Raw genomic sequence first — 12491 nt, 5'->3', positions numbered from 1 at the left:
AGACACTGAAACCTACGCGTATCGAACACCAAAAGTTCTTAATCCTAGTATACAAATACATGTAGGGAGTTACAATTTATATGTTCGACTGCCCCATCATATGGGCGTGTTGATAGTTCCTCACGCCCAATTTTTCAAAGTAAAGAAATTATAGGTTGTCGAAATAACAGAATAAAAACAAATAATATTGAAAAATTTAGATTAAAATAACAAAAGAAAAAGAAAAGGTTATAATGTATAATATTATATATAAAAAAAAAACCATGGTATATACACCTCTGATTATAATGCATGGAATATACACGTACAGACCAAAAGTTTGGACGCACCTTCTCATTTAAAGATTTTTCTGTATTTTCATGACTATGAAAATTGTACATTCACACTGAAGGCAGCAAAACTATGAATTAACACATGTGGAATTATATAGTTAACAAAAAAATGTGAAACAACTGAAAATATGTCTTATAATCTAGGTTCTTCAAAGTAGCCACCTTTTGCTTTGATGACTGATTTGCACACTCTTGGCATTCTCTTGATGAGCTTCAAGAGGTAGTCACCGGAAATGGTCTTCCAACAATCTTGAAGGAGTTCCCAGAGATGCTTAGCACTTGTTGGCCCTTTTGCCTTCACTCTGAGGTCCAGCTCACCCCAAACCATCTCAATTGGGTTCAGGTCTGGTAACTGTGGAGGCCAGGTCATTTGGCGTAGCACCCCATCACTCTCCTTCTTGATCAAATAGCCCTTACACAGCCTAGAGGTGTGTTTGGGGTCATTGTCCTGTTGAAAAATAAATGATGGTCCAACTAAATGCAAACCGGATGGAATAGCATGCCGCGGCAAGATGCTGTGGTAGCCATGCTGGTTCAGTATGCCTTCAATTTTGAATAAATCCCCAACAGTGTCACCAGCAAAGCACCCCCACACCATCATACCTGCTCCTCCATGCTTCACGGTGGGAACCAGGCATGTAGAGTCCATCCGTTCACCTTTTCTGCGTCGCACAAAAACATGGTGGTTGAAACCAAAGATCTCAAATTTGGACTCATCAGACCAAAGCACAGATTTCCACTGGTCTAATGTCCATTCCTTGTGTTCTTTAGCCCAAACAAGTCTCTTCTGCTTGTTGCCTGTCCTTAGCAGTGGTTTCCTAGCAGCTATTTTACCATGAAGGCCTGCTGCACAAAGTCCCCTCTTAACAGTTGTTGAAGAGATGTGTCTGCTGCTAGAACTCTGTGTGGCATTGACCTGGTCTCTAATCTGAGCTGCTGTTAACCTGCGATTTCTGAGGCTGGTGACTCGGATAATCTTATCCTCAGAAGCAGAGGTGACTCTTGGTCCTCTTTTCCTGAGGCGGTCCTCAAGTGAGACAGTTTCTTTGCAGCAATTTATGTTTTTTGCAACAGCACTTGGGGACACTTTCAAAGTTTTCCCAATTTTTCGCATTGACTGACCTTCATTTCTTAACGTAATGATAGCCACTTGTTTTTCTTTACTTAGCTGCTTTTTTCTTGCCATAATACAAATTCTAACAGTCTATTCAGGAGGACTATCAGCTGTGTATCCACCAGACTTCTGCACAACACAACTGATGGTCCCAACCCCATTTATAAGGCAAGAAATCCCACTTATTAAACCTGACAGGGCACACCTGTGAAGTGAAAACCATTTCCGGTGACTACCTCTTGAAGCTCATCAAGAGAATGCAAAGAGTGTGCAAAGCAGTCATCAAAGAAAAAGGTGGCTACTTTGAAGAACCTAGAATATAAGACATATTTTCAGTAGTTTCACACTTTTTTGTTAAGTATATAATTCCACATGTGTTAATTCATAGTTTTGATGCCTTCAGTGTGAATGTACAATTTTCAAAGTCATGAAAATACAGAAAAATCTTTAAATGAGAATGTGTGTCCAAACTTTTGGTCTGTACTGTATATAGATAACATATATTTTGCACCATTAATTTTGTTGTAAATACATATATATAGAAGTATTTAAGGTCATCACAGAGGAGATATGTATCATCAACTTTTAAACAGTTGGTGATGGAAACCCATATTTGTAACTACAGTGTCAAAGATGCTGAGAGACTTATTTGTCTTTTCACTGGGCTGGGTTTTTTGTGAACAGCTGAAGAGATGGGTGGGACGGCTGTTCACCATATCTCCTCCTCTGGCTCTAATTCATATGGATAGAGACATCGCTACATAAATATATATTCATATATATCTCTATTTATATCTTAAAAAATTGTAGATTTTAGACATATATTATACATAGATATATGATAGATATTATATACTTTAAATAATTCTATATTTTTAGTACATACAGGACATACATCATAGCTAAACACATACATATATATGTTTGTTAATGTTGTTATATATATATATATATGCAAATTGCCTCTTCAGAGAAAAAGAGGACTTGTACTCTATAGCGCCACCTATTGGAAGCAGCAATCCTACAAGTCACAATCAACCCTTTAACGAGTCGTGCAATATGACTTAGGATAAAAGCCAAATCAGAATCTCAATTTGCAGACACGGCGTTTCGGGCTGTTGGCCCTCGTCAGTGCAAAGTATGAGAACTGATTTGGCTAGGTGAGAGGCCCTGGACTGAGGTCTTTCTCTCTGAAGAGGCAATTTGCATATTCAATTTCCCAGAGAAGCATTGCATGGCGAATAAGCCTCCTTACCTTGACGTGCCAGAGCCGGTGTGTCACTCTCCATAAGGAGAAACGCTACCCCTTAGACATATCATATATATATATATATATATATAGATTGAGGAGACATTATAGATACATACTTACATAGTTTCACCATATATACATAAATAATATATTTATATCATATAATAATATTGATTCATTTATATAGCACTATTAATTCCATAGTGCTTTACATACAGTGCCTACAAGTAGTATTAAACCCCCTGCAGATTTAGCTGGTTTGATAAGATGCAAATAAGTTAGAGCCTTCAAACTGCAAGTAGGTTTTATGAACAGAAGCATAAATCTTACAAACCAAAAAGTTATGTTGCTCAGTTGAATTTTATTAAATTTTAAACATAAAAGTGTGGGTCAATTATTATACAACCCCTATGTTTAATATTTTGTGGAATAACCCTTGTTTGCAATTACAGCTAATAATCGTCTTTTATAAGACCTGATCAGGCCGGCACAGGTCTGTGGAGTTATCTTGGCCCACTCCTCCATGCAGATCTTCTCCAAGTTATCTAGGTTTCTTTGGGTGTCTCATGTGGACTTTATTCTTGAGCTCCTTCCACAAGTTTTCAATTGGGTTAAGGTCAGGAGACTGACTAGGCCACTCCAACACCTTGACTTTTTTCCTTTTGAACCAGGCCTTGGTTTTCTTGGCTGTGTGCTTTGGGTCGTTGTCTTGTTGGAAGATGAAATTACGACCCATCTTAAGATCCTTGATGGAGGAGCGGAGGTTCTTGGCCAAAATCTCCAGGTAGGCCGTGTTATCCATCTTCCCATGGATGCGGACCAGATGGCCAGGCCCCTTGGCAGAGAAACAGCCCCACAGCATGATGCTGCCACCACCATGCTTGACTGTAGGGATGGTATTCTTGGGGTCGTATGCAGTGCCATCCAGTCTCCAAACGTCACGTGTGTGGTTGGCACCAAAGATCTCGATCTTGGTCTCATCAGACCATAGAACCTTGAACCAGTCTGTCTCAGAGTCCTCCAAGTGATCATGAGCAAACTGTAGACGAGCCTTGACATGACGCTTTGAAAGTAAAGGTACCTTACGGGCTCGTCTGGAACGGAGACCATTGCGGTGGAGTATGTTACTTATGGTATTGACTGAAACCAATGTCCCCACTGCCATGAGATCTTCCCGGAGCTCCTTCCTTGTTGTCCTTGGGTTAGCCTTGACTCTTCGGACAAGCCTGGCCTCGGCACGGGAGGACACTTTCAAAGGCTGTCCTGGCCGTGGAAGGCTAACAATAGTTCCATAAGCCTTCCACTTACGGATGATGCTCCCAACAGTGGAGACAGGTAGGCCCAACTCCTTGGAAAGGGTTTTGTACCCCTTGCCAGCCTGGTGACCCTCCACGATCTTGTCTCTGATGGCCTTGGAATGCTCCTTTGTCTTTCCCATGTTGACCATGTCTGAGTGCTGTTCACAAGTTTGGGGAGGGTCTTAAATAGTCAGAAAAGGCTGGCAAAAGAGATCTTTAATCCACACATGTGAAGCTCATTATTCTTGGTGCCTGAACTACTTCTTAATACTTTAAACCAGGCAATGTGAACTGAGGTCTAAGATGGTAGACATGCAAGAAATAGGAGCATGTTCACACTAGCAAAAAAGAAACAAAACCTACAAAAGACAAAAGACAAAAATATATCTCATACCCTACCATCATTATATATAAATGTAAAGCAAAGTTGCATAATAAATATAGGGTACTTAGTGAACTATTTTTGATCAAAAAAAGTATACAAGCCGTCCCACCAGCGGCAAGGTGACCCTAAATTGGGACGGTACCTATACTGCCTATATTAAAAACCTTACTGTATATCAAAGTTGAAATAATGCATATAAAAGGGTAGACAAATAGGACCGGGTCCCAACTCCAGACCACCCAGGCCCGTGGTAAGCTACATATATACCAGTCAGCTCAACAAAGGGGATGCCACACCCTTAAATTGCACAGAATGCAAACAAGACAAAAAAACAGGCAATGTGAACTGAGGTCTAAGATGGTAGACATGCAAGAAATAGGAGCATGTTCACACTAGCAAAAAAGAAACAAAACCTACAAAAGACAAAAATATATCTCATACCCTACCATCATTATATATAAATGTAAAGCAAAGTTGCATAATAAATATAGGGTACTTAGTGAACTATTTTTGATCAAAAAAAGTATACAAGCCGTCCCACCAGCGGCAAGGTGACCCTAAATTGGGACGGTACCTATACTGCCTATATTAAAAACCTTACTGTATATCAAAGTTGAAATAATGCATATAAAAGGATAGACAAATAGGACCGGGTCCCAACTCCAGACTACCCAGGCCCGTGGTAAGCTACATATATACCAGTCAGCTCAACAAAGGGGATGCCACACCCTTAAATTGCACAATATGCAAACAAGACAAAAAACCAGGCAATGTGAACTGAGGTCTAAGATGGTAGACATGCAAGAAATAGGAGCATGTTCACACTAGCAAAAAAGAAACAAAACCTACAAAAGACAAAAGACAAAAATATATCTCATACCCTACCATCATTATATATAAATGTAAAGCAAAGTTGCATAATAAATATAGGGTACTTAGTGAACTATTTTTGATCAAAAAAAGTATACAAGCCGTCCCACCAGCGGCAAGGTGACCCTAAATTGGGACGGTACCTATACTGCCTATATTAAAAACCTTACTTTATATCAAAGTTGAAATAATGCATATAAAAGGGTAGACAAATAGGACCAGGTCCCAACTCCAGACCACCCAGGCCCGTGGTAAGCTACATATATACCAGTCAGCTCAACAAAGGGGATGCCACACCCTTAAATTGCACAGAATGCAAACAAGACAAAAAACCAGGCAATGTGAACTGAGGTCTAAGATGGTAGACATGCAAGAAATAGGAGCATGTTCACACTAGCAAAAAAGAAACAAAACCTACAAAAGACAAAAGACAAAAATATATCTCATACCCTACCATCATTATATATAAATGTAAAGCAAAGTTGCATAATAAATATAGGGTACTTAGTGAACTATTTTTGATCAAAAAAAGTATACAAGCCGTCCCACCAGCGGCAAGGTGACCCTAAATTGGGACGGTACCTATACTGCCTATATTAAAAACCTTACTGTATATCAAAGTTGAAATAATGCTTATAAAAGGGTAGACAAATAGGACCGGGTCCCAACTCCGGACCACCCAGGCCCGTGGTAAGCTACATATATACCAGTCAGCTCAACAAAGGGGATGCCACACCCTTAAATTGCACAGAATGCAAACAAGACAAAAAACCAGGCAATGTGAACTGAGGTCTAAGATGGTAGACATGCAAGAAATAGGAGCATGTTCACACTAGCAAAAAAGAAACAAAACCTACAAAAGACAAAAGACAAAAATATATCTCATACCCTACCATCATTATATATAAATGTAAAGCAAAGTTGCATAATAAATATAGGGTACTTAGTGAACTATTTTTGATCAAAAAAAGTATACAAGCCGTCCCACCAGCGGCAAGGTGACCCTAAATTGGGACGGTACCTATACTGCCTATATTAAAAACCTTACTGTATATCAAAGTTGAAATAATGCATATAAAAGGGTAGACAAATAGGACCGGGTCCCAACTCCAGACCACCCAGGCCCGTGGTAAGCTACATATATACCAGTCAGCTCAACAAAGGGGATGCCACACCCTTAAATTGCACAGAATGCAAACAAGACAAAAAACCAGGCAATGTGAACTGAGGTCTAAGATGGTAGACATGCAAGAAATAGGAGCATGTTCACACTAGCAAAAAAGAAACAAAACCTACAAAAGACAAAAGACAAAAATATATCTCATACCCTGCCATCATTATATATAAATGTAAAGCAAAGTTGCATAATAAATATAGGGTACTTAGTGAACTATTTTTGATCAAAAAAAGTATACAAGCCGTCCCACCAGCGGCAAGGTGACCCTAAATTGGGACGGTACCTATACTGCCTATATTAAAAACCTTACTGTATATCAAAGTTGAAATAATGCATATAAAAGGGTAGACAAATAGGACCGGGTCCCAACTCCAGACCACCCAGGCCCGTGGTAAGCTACATATATACCAGTCAGCTCAACAAAGGGGATGCCACACCCTTAAATTGCACAGAATGCAAACAAGACAAAAAACCAGGCAATGTGAACTGAGGTCTAAGATGGTAGACATGCAAGAAATAGGAGCATGTTCACACTAGCAAAAAAGAAACAAAACCTACAAAAGACAAAAGACAAAAATATATCTCATACCCTACCATCATTATATATAAATGTAAAGCAAAGTTGCATAATAAATATAGGGTACTTAGTGAACTATTTTTGATCAAATAAAGTATACAAGCCGTCCCACCAGCGGCAAGGTGACCCTAAATTGGGACGGTACCTATACTGCCTATATTAAAAACCTTACTGTATATCAAAGTTGAAATAATGCATATAAAAGGGTAGACAAATAGGACCGGGTCCCAACTCCAGACCACCCAGGCCTGTGGTAAGCTACATATATACCAGTCAGCTCAACAAAGGGGATGCCACACCCTTAAATTGCACAGAATGCAAACAAGACAAAAAACCAGGCAATGTGAACTGAGGTCTAAGATGGTAGACATGCAAGAAATAGGAGCATGTTCACACTAGCAAAAAAGAAACAAAACCTACAAAAGACAAAAGACAAAAATATATCTCATACCTTACCATCATTATATATAAATGTAAAGCAAAGTTGCATAATAAATATAGGGTACTTAGTGAACTATTTTTGATCAAAAAAAGTATACAAGCCGTCCCACCAGCGGCAAGGTGACCCTAAATTGGGACGGTACCTATACTGCCTATATTAAAAACCTTACTGTATATCAAAGTTGAAATAATGCATATAAAAGGGTAGACAAATAGGACCGGGTCCCAACTCCAGACCACCCAGGCCCGTGGTAAGCTACATATATACCAGTCAGCTCAACAAAGGGGATGCCACACCCTTAAATTGCACAGAATGCAAACAAGACAAAAAACCAGGCAATGTGAACTGAGGTCTAAGATGGTAGACATGCAAGAAATAGGAGCATGTTCACACTAGCAAAAAAGAAACAAAACCTACAAAAGACAAAAGACAAAAATATATCTCATACCCTACCATCATTATATATAAATGTAAAGCAAAGTTGCATAATAAATATAGGGTACTTAGTGAACTATTTTTGATCAAAAAAAGTATACAAGCCGTCCCACCAGCGGCAAGGTGACCCTAAATTGGGACGGTACCTATACTGCCTATATTAAAAACCTTACTGTATATCAAAGTTGAAATAATGCATATAAAAGGGTAGACAAATAGGACCGGGTCCCAACTCCAGACCACCCAGGCCTGTGGTAAGCTACATATATACCAGTCAGCTCAACAAAGGGGATGCCACACCCTTAAATTGCACAGAATGCAAACAAGACAAAAAACCAGGCAATGTGAACTGAGGTCTAAGATGGTAGACATGCAAGAAATAGGAGCATGTTCACACTAGCAAAAAAGAAACAAAACCTACAAAAGACAAAAGACAAAAATATATCTCATACCTTACCATCATTATATATAAATGTAAAGCAAAGTTGCATAATAAATATAGGGTACTTAGTGAACTATTTTTGATCAAAAAAAGTATACAAGCCGTCCCACCAGCGGCAAGGTGACCCTAAATTGGGACGGTACCTATACTGCCTATATTAAAAACCTTACTGTATATCAAAGTTGAAATAATGCATATAAAAGGGTAGACAAATAGGACCGGGTCCCAACTCCAGACCACCCAGGCCCGTGGTAAGCTACATATATACCAGTCAGCTCAACAAAGGGGATGCCACACCCTTAAATTGCACAGAATGCAAACAAGACAAAAAACCAGGCAATGTGAACTGAGGTCTAAGATGGTAGACATGCAAGAAATAGGAGCATGTTCACACTAGCAAAAAAGAAACAAAACCTACAAAAGACAAAAGACAAAAATATATCTCATACCCTACCATCATTATATATAAATGTAAAGCAAAGTTGCATAATAAATATAGGGTACTTAGTGAACTATTTTTGATCAAAAAAAGTATACAAGCCGTCCCACCAGCGGCAAGGTGACCCTAAATTGGGACGGTACCTATACTGCCTATATTAAAAACCTTACTGTATATCAAAGTTGAAATAATGCATATAAAAGGGTAGACAAATAGGACCGGGTCCCAACTCCAGACCACCCAGGCCTGTAGCTTACCACGGGCCTGGGTGGTCTGGAGTTGGGACCCGGTCCTATTTGTCTACCCTTTTATATGCATTATTTCAACTTTGATATACAGTAAGGTTTTTAATATAGGCAGTATAGGTACCGTCCCAATTTAGGGTCACCTTGCCGCTGGTGGGACGGCTTGTATACTTTTTTTGATCAAAAATAGTTCACTAAGTACCCTATATTTATTATGCAACTTTGCTTTACATTTATATATAATGATGGTAGGGTATGAGATATATTTTTGTCTTTTGTCTTTTGTAGGTTTTGTTTCTTTTTTGCTAGTGTGAACATGCTCCTATTTCTTGCATGTCTACCATCTTAGACCTCAGTTCACATTGCCTGGTTTTTTGTCTTGTTTGCATTCTGTGCAATTTAAGGGTGTGGCATCCCCTTTGTTGAGCTGACTGGTATATATGTAGCTTACCACGGGCCTGGGTGGTCTGGAGTTGGGACCCGGTCCTATTTGTCTACCCTTTTATATGCATTATTTCAACTTTGATATACAGTAAGGTTTTTAATATAGGCAGTATAGGTACCGTCCCAATTTAGGGTCACCTTGCCGCTGGTGGGACGGCTTGTATACTTTTTTTGACCAAAAATAGTTCACTAAGTACCCTATATTTATTATGCAACTTTGCTTTACATTTATATATAATGATGGTAGGGTATGAGATATATTTTTGTCTTTTGTCTTTTGTAGGTTTTGTTTCTTAATACTTTAGGGGGACCAAACAGAATTCTTGTGGTTTGAGGGGTTGAATAATAAATGACACTCTGAATTAACTTTTTTCGTTCTAAAAAAACAAAAAAAACAAAAACAAAAACAAAATTTGCTGCAGTGCATTTCCCACTTCCAGGCTGATCTACAGTACAAATGTCACAATGCCAAGTTAATTCCGCATGTGTCAAACAGCTAAATCTGCAGGGGGTTGAATACTACTTGTAGGCACTGTACATTTGCAGCACTGTCCCCATTGCGGCTCACAATCTAAACATCCTATCAGTATGTCTTTGAAGTTTCATAGTTCCATCTATCTATCTAATACATAAAAATAGAATCTAATAACATTTCTATGGATTGTCTTTCTGTTCCTATTATGTAAAGTATGAAGCTTTGCCATTATTTGTGACATGATAATAAATTGTTTCCTTTCACTTCCTTTCTGTTTTTTTGCTCCACCTTGGAAACGGACAATCACACACACATCAAACTACACAAAACAATGGACCACATCCAATTATAGTCACAACAGCTTCCAAGAGACCATATAGTGTAAACCCGCACACAGGAGACACCACATAGTGACCATCACTCAAGAAACACAACACCAGATCCCAAACTACAGCACACAACAAGGAAGAGACAGTGCACAGGTGTGAACGACGTCAAATGATGCAACAAATACAAGACACAAATGCGGAAGGATGATATAGAACAGGGATGGTGGAAAGCGCAAATGGTGTGACACATGGCCACTGCTCCTGTTAGCACCACTAAGGGCACACAGAGGTTCATTTCACCGCACTCCCCATGCAATAGCATCCGGCCTATTTCTAGTATATATATAATGCAAAATCAGATAAGAGGCAACGGAAATGAATTCTTGCAGCCGACTATAGATTATATTCTAAGCGTCCTGTTTCTCCAAAGAAATGATTAGTGTCTCTACACATCTCAGAGTCAGTTGTTTCTGACCGCAAAGAGAACATCTGTCTACTTTCCACTCATTCTAGGACCTTTCAGTAAAACTATATATACTGTATATATACTGTATATATATATATACACACACATATATATACACACATTATATAGTTATTACAAAAATGATTATAACATTCCCCCTTTTTGTAAATTTCAATATCACATCTCTGTACCCATCAGGGCTTTTGTTCTCTTATTACGGTTTTCACAGGACCCATCGGATTTCAGAGTCTGGTTTATTTTCGGGGAAGGTATAATGTTCAGAATCATTATCATCAGGTTCCATAGTCTCCATTCCTCCATACATAGTCTTTGTTATGGCAGAGTCAATAAGCCTTTGTGCGAGTCCTCTAATGCACAGTATAGCACAACAGCCACAAACAGGGAGTACACTGGCCACAATGGCCAGAGATATCAGCGCGGAAGTGACCTGGCCAGACCATTTCCCAAACCATCCTTCAATCCAGGAAGAAAAATTGTCAACATGTCCAGAGTTCTCAGCCAGTTTATTAGATAGGGCAGTCAGTCCATCAAGGGCATTGGTGATGCTACCATCAGGAGCTGTAGTATTATTAGGGATGAAATTGCAACAAAATCCTCCAACATACTACATACATCTTCTCTTTCTGCTAAGAGGATGCCTAATGCCATTCTGTTCTGCCAAGCCATGAGGGAAGTTGGTACTAGCTGCTCAGCTATCCCTTTAGCTGCATCTCGACTGTAATTAACAAATCTCTGTTGGTTGTAGTATATGTAGCTTATCCAGTCTACATTTTTATTTATTGTCACCCACCATATGATGGACTCCCACCCAGCTGCTACCTGGTTCCTAGCCTTGTATTCGTTGGGCACTCCTCTGGGAACTCCAATGTCATCTATGTATACACTAAAATCTAAGGATTCTCGCGGGGGTGTCACGCTTCTGTCTACTCTCACCACATACCTTTGACCATGTTCCTGTTGACAATAGGTGGAAGGGCATGACTAGCTGGATAACCGCACAATCCCTTTTAGAACCATACGGCAATCTGGCTGGTATTCTTTTGTCACCACATGACCACCATATGTCTTCTCTCAGGGTGGTCCGTTTTGACCATATGACTGAGTAGTTGGTGTTGTGGGAAACATTGATTAGTTCTCTACAAAAGTCGTCCTGGAGTTCGTCATGTCCGTTCCCAGGAAGACTGAAACAAGTATAGTTACCAGGATAAGCAATCACCTGTTGTTGGATATCTGTTTTTTTTAAGTGGAGGAAATAAAAGTGATAATGTTTTGCATTTTCTTTCCTTATCTGAGGGGACAGGACGTTTTCCATATAGTTTAATTATGTACTGTAACCCTTCTGGGTCCTCCTGATCATGTAGGGGAAAAGGGACAGTACCTAGCTGTGGTCTGGCTGTTGCTCAAGCTACACAGTTTAGTTTGTTAAGGCTTTTTGCAGTATATCTAAGCAATTCTAACCATTCATTTTTCTCCTCATAGATTGTCTCTAGAGCTAGTTTATCTTCATAGATTAAGTTAGTGAACCCAACTGTGGGACCCATGGACTCCATTATGGTTCTTTCTGACATACTTTCCTTGGGGCGTGTTTTGGTATTATTCTGAACTTCTATGTAGAAATGTCCTATTGGGTCTGTTCCTGATGCATCAGATCCAATACCATATAACCTTTGGTCTCTCATCTTAGTTTTTTTTTAAGATTAATACTAATTTTTCTACAATCATCCTTTTTTGTGCAACGGGAAGTTTAT

The sequence above is a fragment of the Phyllobates terribilis genome, unplaced genomic scaffold (genome assembly GCF_046119375.1).
Source record: "Phyllobates terribilis strain yellow unplaced genomic scaffold, ASM4611937v1 Scaffold_17__1_contigs__length_24005725, whole genome shotgun sequence".
NCBI classification, from domain to species: domain Eukaryota; kingdom Metazoa; phylum Chordata; class Amphibia; order Anura; family Dendrobatidae; genus Phyllobates; species Phyllobates terribilis.
The sequence above is the reverse complement of the archived record's forward strand: the minus strand, read 5'-3'. Positions refer to the sequence as shown.